The sequence below is a fragment of the Oryza sativa genome, chromosome 9 (genome assembly GCF_034140825.1).
Source record: "Oryza sativa Japonica Group chromosome 9, ASM3414082v1".
Lineage (NCBI taxonomy): Eukaryota > Viridiplantae > Streptophyta > Magnoliopsida > Poales > Poaceae > Oryza > Oryza sativa.
This window is the reverse complement of record NC_089043.1, coordinates 8,406,655-8,414,268: the sequence shown is the minus strand read 5'-3', so window position 1 is coordinate 8,414,268 and position 7,614 is coordinate 8,406,655. Positions and strand designations below refer to the sequence as shown.

General features: G+C 40.0%; 1 long non-coding RNA gene across 1 annotated transcript; it reads right to left on the bottom strand.

The window, feature by feature from the left end:
• Nucleotides 1-1,207: 1,207 nt before the first annotated feature.
• LOC107278903 (uncharacterized) lies at nucleotides 1,208-4,568 on the bottom strand. The gene is made up of 4 exons (XR_010734865.1): nucleotides 4,038-4,568; nucleotides 3,870-3,963; nucleotides 2,674-2,739; nucleotides 1,208-1,471 (listed from the first exon to the last, which is right to left on the bottom strand). It is a non-coding gene; the product is annotated as an uncharacterized lncRNA (long non-coding RNA).
• Nucleotides 4,569-7,614: the final 3,046 nt, after the last annotated feature.

The window sequence follows — 7,614 nt, the reverse complement described above, 5'->3', positions numbered from 1 at the left end:
CTTTTGAAGTCGCAGAGAGAAGAAGAGGGAGATGGAAATGCTTAAACAGGGCAATGAGACGGTGTGAGGGAGGAGACGGAAAAAGGGACGGAAGTGGCATCATTCCAATTTTAGAAATTTCCAATGGAATGTAGCTGATATGATGAATAGTAGTGGCATTTTTTTAATTTTGTAAATTTGCAGTGACATGGATCCAATTAACCCTTCTTAGACGTCACAGATAGAATCCGCAAGCGCATGGATGATGCCGATGTAGCACTTCACCCGAGAGTATTCTAAGGTGTCGATTTCCACAGGGAACGTGTGTGTCAGCTCTTCACCAGGTTCATCTAAGGACACGAAGCAAAGATAGGCAAACGATAGAGAGGATTTACTAGTGAGAGATAGTGTCTACAGAATACTCTATTTTATCCTAACGCGTACTTCAGGCGCTGGCCTGCTCGCTGCTCCCGGATATGGCTCTACAACGTACCCGGACAGCGAGGACTTTAGTGTACTTGAGGGCTGTCACCAACTCTACACCCACCTCAAACCTACTGTGGGATACGAAGCAACGCCGGAAATTAACTACCCAGACACCACGTCTACACAGGTAATAACTACTTTAGCGTTTATAACTCACTAAAGTAATCACTATATATTATAACGTTGATTAGTAACTAACTAAGAGATAACTCTCACAGAATAAATCTTAATTACTCAGAATGATATTCGCTTAAAGCAGAGTAATTAACAAGATACAAAAAGTAAGAGCAGATTACCAACAACTCCGAAATTCCTCCAATTTTTTCTACCTTACTCTCTCCTTAATCTAGTATACAATAGAGCCTGTGGGCACCCAGAAATTATACCGTCCAATGCAATTTGTGATCACCGCATAATTTTGGATGAGTGGGATCCATACACGCATAAATAGCCACTCATACCTCAATGTGCATATAATCACAAACTGACACCATTCGATATAAAATCCACAATGCCGAATAATGAGCAAAGGAGATATTGTTCGGACTTACCATGCCAGTCAACTTCAGCCTTAGACATGCCCGTCAAACCACACGAAGGCGGCGACCAAATGTGTTACGCATCTCAGGAGACTTGACTCAAATTGCTAAAGCTCTACAACATCTCAATTGCTCAAAATCCATACTCATGCTTAGCTAGTCCCCAGGAAAAGCGACTAGCCTCACACTTTCATCGGAAGCAATTGATAAGCATCACAAAGGTATAATTATGGATAAAAGGACGGCAAGATACATATTTTAAAACGGGGTTCACAAGCCCATCATACAACACAAAATATAGCAGCGAAAGTTTTGCAAATTCACATAAGCAAAAGTAAAACCCGTGGTGTGCCAACAACCCCACAAGGGCTACCAACCGGGGCAAGAGCGAAGCTGCAACTACCCACTACCCTCGCCACCCTCAGCGGGATAGTAGTAGGGCACAACATCAACGCCGGCATCCTCACCTGAAAATAGCAACATGAGTACGAAAGGTACGCAAGACTTACACCATATATGATAGTACAAAGGAGTATGCATGTTTCTACATCAAAGAAAATGGCTAAGTGGTTCAGATTTTGCATAAAGCTAATTTTGTTCAGCAATTAGTAAGTTGCAAATATAGCATTTGTAGAAATAGCATAATCTGAAATTTAGGACAGCAAGCAAGTAAATATGAAATTGAAAAGTAAATGAGCACAACCGGTGCTCTCATCATCAACTATGGGCAACCATTGCCCAAACCAATGTGGCACAACATGCCAACATCACACCATGAAAAACCCACACCATTTGAACCATGTTTGATGCTAAAATGAGTGAGATACACATCAAGCATCGTCCGTAACCGTGGACACGGCTATTCGAATAGATTATACTCTGATCAGAGGTGTACTACTGGACCCACACGTAATGGACAAGGATCAAGTGCTACACACCACACAGGTGTGGTCCGCAAGTCATTCAAGCACATTACATGTCCTTTCCTAATCCCACCCCAACCACCTACCACGCCGGGGTTCCCGACGATTCTGCCACGTGCATGTGTGATGTGGCTAAGGCGGGTGCACCACGCGGGAGGCACCCCTTGCCCAAACAAACTGGCACAAATGAGGCCCTCCAAAGGGTTACCTACCCTCACGACTCTCCAACGTGGTATAAATGATCACAGTGCAATTAGTACTAAGACAAGCTGGTCCCAAATAAGGCGTGTGGTAAGTACGTAGTGTGCTTGAATATATGTCAACATGTTCGGTCCTTGATGATCCAGATGGGGCTACTTGCATCGTGGAAAACCTCCATCCCGTCATCGCCCTATCACCCGTCCAAATCAAAGCATGTTCACAAAATTAACAATAGTTTAGTTCTCAGATTTTATGCCCTTGTTTGCTAAGACAATCTAGAATCTACCAATGGCTCGACCCATCAGCTTTCGACGATACTAAAACTAAGCATTCGATGATAGAATAAACCATCCTAACCATTTACAATTGAAGGTGACAAGGTTACATGGCAACAATATATCAAAGGAAGGGAAATGCATGAAATTAGATATAAACTACTCTACCCGTTACCGACATTTTAAGGCAAATCGACTCATGCATATATATAGTTTTTGCAATCAAATAAGTTTTGTGAAATCATAGGTTCAATATGCATAGACGCTTGCCTTTCTGCTGTGTGGAAACACACTCAACCTCAGAGTCTTGCTCCACGCACTCCGAATTCTCCGAATCTACCGATAAGAGGCAAATATGCAAATAAGATTCAAATAAGCATGCATAAACATGCTCTATAAATCATGGCCTAATTACAGTAGGTAAAGAGTATGATAAACTGGTTTTAGAAACAAGAATCATCTCATTTACATTTGTGGTTTGAGAGATATAAAAATAATAAGCCATATACACTGAAAATGGCATTTCTGTAATTACATAAGAACTACCCTATGTCATATAAAAACTGACATTTTCTAGCTAATTTTAACAAGCTACCATTTTCAAGTAATGGAGCATAACTCACTGGTTCTAACAAAATTTGGTTCACTACATTTGGAGTTCAAATAGTTAGTTATGAATTTTACAACTTTAATAAAAAGAGGATTACTTAATCGTTTTAGACTTACTTTAGGAGGTAGTTTTATCAAATTATTCCTTTTCAGATAAAAGATTACATCTTTATAAGGTAACCAAAAGTGGTTTCATAATTTTAGGATATAGCATAAAGTTCCTAGAGATTATACAACTCCTAGGTGCAAAAATAAGTGTATTTATGAAACTCACAATTTGAGTGACTTTTTCAGTACCGAAGTTGTAAAGTTTTAATTTTCAACAAAAAAAATACGAATTTACGAATACATAGAAATTTGGCTCACTCAAAAATGAGTTAAGATGAATTAGTTATGGATTTTTGAAGTTTTCCTAGTTCTCATATATGTTTTCAATTATTCTTTGGACTATACTTTTGCAGCTCAAACCCTAAGCTTTTATTTTTATTACAAGGAGGTCCTGTCTTCTTCTCTAACGGAATAGAGACACAACAGAGCCATGGCTGAGCTCGAACTCAAGCTCACCGACGGGCAAACAGTTGCGCGAATGGGGGCGACATCAAAAGAGAACATGTAGAGCAAGACATTGTGATTCCATTCCTCTACTTTTCCCAGATAGTGGTGGCTGAACCCGCGCAGGCGGTGGCTGCAAGTGGCAGCGAGTTCGTGACACCATGCATGCAGCGTTGCGACACTGGATGGCTCGATCTATTGCATGCATGTAGAGAACATCACATGCAAGAAAAACATACATTAAGGACTTTATCCTACTGCTAAGAAGCCACATTTCAGCTTGAGGTGAAGGGCTAAAACCTCACCAAAACAGGGAAGCAAAGAAACCGAGCTCTGTCAGTCAAGTAAAGAAGAACAGCTTGCAATCTGCTCCTAGCCTTGAAATCTTGAACCGGTGACCTGTGGAGGAGGCTAGAAATGCTCAGCATAATGGCACACACAAGAGGGATACCATGGATGGGAAGGATGCTCACCAAATGTAGGGAAACAAAGTCATCTTGCTGCTGCAACCATGCAGGCTGAAACCACCACTCTCTTCTCCCTTTTCGATGTCCCGCAACTCTCCATGCATGTGCAAGGTGTTGGTATGGATGAAAAGCTTGGATGATGGGGATTGCTGTGGTCCAACATGCAGAGCTTGAGTTTGGATTCTTATATTGGATTTGAGGAGGAGAAGTGATCTGGGAGCTCAGCTTGAGAAGGAAAAGAAAAAACAAGCGAGGGAAGTGAAAGGGGAGGAAGAAGAAGGTTTTTTTTTGCTGCTCACCTTATGTCCAGAGGTGAGGTGGGGCGCACGGCCAAGGGTGGGTTTTGGGCTCACCCAAGGTCACTGACAAGTGGGCCCAAGTCGTGGTGGTCTAAGAGGTAAAGGCTAAAATAGAGGTGGAACAAGAATTTGGGCAGATTTCAGAAATTTTCAGCAGTTTTTCACCTATTCCACTGTGACACTCAGTTAGTTCAATAAATAATAGCGATAAAGTTTTATCCTTTGGTGTGGAGATAGACCTAGACACCTAGTTTCCATTTTTCAAAGTTTCACTCAAAAATTCAAAATATTTTAATTCGGGCAAAAAGGTGAATAAGGGTATGCTGAGAAATAAATTGAATTTTAAGTAGGTCAAAACTAAGTGTAAAAATTATAGAAAAATTATATTAACTTTAGATAAATAAAATAGTATTAGAATAAATTATGGTCCTTATACACTTCTGTTCAATTTTATACACATTTAGAAATTTCTTCAATTTACCGATTAGGTTTCTATTAACTAAGTGCGACTATACTTGACTGATATATTTGAGGTAGTCAAAAGAATGATAAAATTATGAAACCTTCATAGTGCTCATCTTAGGTTGTCTAATAGACATGATGAGCTTCTAGGAATTTTATGTTGCTTAGATTTATTGCATAGTCTCTAGGTTTATTTAACATGCATCAACCAATTATGGATGACATAAAAATCACTCAAGCCAATAAATTGGACTTCGCTACAGACAGGTGCACAAGTACACAAACACTAATTACTAATTCTACTAGCTAATTGCTAAGCATGATCAGGTAGATTATCCAATAAGCGAAATATTAATGACTATACTACAATGTTTCTTAACTACTGCTTGACCATTTAATTTGGCTATATACAAAGAGGCTTGGACAAAACTTAGAAGTAGAAAATAACAGAGCTTCATGGGATTATCTAGTATTGAGTCAGCTTGGTGTCGGGTCCCAAAACTAATGATTCGGAAACCGACATGTTTAGACTGTATCAAGCCCTGGATTAGTAGATTGATACAGGTTTAACGATCTGGATCTTCATTGCATACATTTGATTAAAGTTTCAGAGGAGGTATTATCATAAAATATATGGATATTTACAAACTTGTAGCTAACTAATACAGCAGAAGCTATATGATGACTCAACTCTGCCGTTTTGCTATAGAATTAAACCATCTAACAATAGTAGACTTCAAGACTAGGTTTAAAGGGAACTAACGTATGTGATTGAACTCCCGGCTTCGATTAGAACTCCAAATTAACTCTGAAGAAGGTGGGGTTGAAGCAAGGGTGAGTACAACGTACTCAGCAAGTTATTATATTCAATATGAATGTATGAAATAGTAGCATTTGAGTAGGGCTAGATTTAATTGCAGAAAGCAGAGGATGTAGAAGAAGAAAGCCTGTAATGACTTTAATGCAACAGTATTTAGTAAAATCTTGAATTAGGTTTCTAACCAAATACCATATGAGTCCCGCTACTCAATTCCGTGAGCATGGCTATTCGAATAGTTTCATGAATATTCTACTGCAGTAGATGTACGCTTTACCCGCAGTCCACGACTTGCTGATAATCATCGGCTTTAGTCATGGCCTAGTATTAGGTTATTAACAATTGTGGCACCTGTTCCATGAACTCTAATCCCCATGCGCTCTGAACGTAACGTTATCAGCAGCAAGAGGAGTTCTGGCTTTCCCGGGGTCTTTAGAGAGAACTGATTGTATGACACCATGTCATCGCAATCAGGGTTCACAAACAGACTAGTCATCATAATTTATCTCAAATATTTACCTGCGCCTCGGTAAATATTACAATCACCCTTCGCGGCGTAAATTTGCCTCCTGCGCGAGGACTTACAAAAGGAACCACTGTACAGAGGTGCCACATTGTTAATTAACATAATAGCTAGGTCTGTCCCCATTCTACAAGCTGTGGTCGTACTCGTTCGTTTGACATAAGTATTTGGTGGCAATTATATCGACCGAGACAGTACTAGCCACCCGGAAATCAACCAATTCTTGCGTACTGTCCCAATCTAAGTTCATTATATTTTTATGCGGTGTAACTAGGCAGGGCTAAGCAAAAGCTAGCATATCTGGTTTGCTATATTCAGGTTATGCATTCGAAATCATGAATGGCTAATGCATAGATTAAAGATATAGAATATAGGGCATTTATGCTCAAAGGAGAGGAATAATAACTTGCCTTGCTCCAACGCAAATAAATCCGAGATAGGCAACCTGATTATCCGATCCTCGAAATACCACAGGTTGCCATCCAAAATAAAATAGACTCTACTAAGAAAAACGAAGAACCAAATTCAATAAAAATCATGAAATAGCAAGAAAACAATGAAGAGCGAGAAAGGCTGGGTTTGGAGGGGTATAAATATCTCCTTTTTATTGGGTATAGGGATTATTAGGCTAATATTTCATGTATGGTTTCTAAAGGGTTGGAGGCTGGGGGAATTAAGCAACTAGGGTCACTTATATTTCATGTGTGGGTTTATGTAGTTTGGAGGATAGGAAATATACTGGATGATTGAACTGGTTAAACAGATATATAGCTAGTATCGGCTGATGGTAGGTTTTGGTAGGATCATACCTAGGGTTTAGTATTTTTGGGCCGATAGGACAGCATATCGGCTAGGCTCTATATTTGATGTGTAGGTTCTGGTAGATAGAGAGTAGGTGGCTAAGAGTATGGTGGATAGGTGGTATTGTAGAGGGTATGGAATTTGGGTAACAATTGGGATTTGACTAGCAAGGTATCGGCTAGATTTGGTATCTTCTCTAGCCAGTGTCAACAGAAAGGATAACGACTAGAGGAATAGGAGATTTGTGTAGGTTTAGTGGGGTGGAAGTGTTACTCCGACAACCGTGAGTGGCGGCGGAGTGGCTAGGATCACACAGAGCCAGAGTGCTAACTGTGCGGCGTGCTATGGAGGTCGAGGGAATAGTGAAGCTCCGACCGTTATACGCATCAAGGCGTGGGGTGCCATGAGCAGCACTTCGACCTTGGGTTTGGGTTTTGCCGCGCTTTACAACCAACGGTTTGACGTCAGGGCCTAGGTAACCGCAAACGTCTCCATGAAAGGCGTAAAGTTCCAACCGGCGGCTTTTTAATGGCTAAAAGATATTTTGGGTTAAAAGGAAATGCTTGCAAAAGGCAATTATAAATTTAAACGGTATTTGAATAAATTCAAATAAAATTATAAAATAGCAAATTGGGTATCAACATATAGATTTTGAATTTAGATGAATTTAGGTCCAAGTTT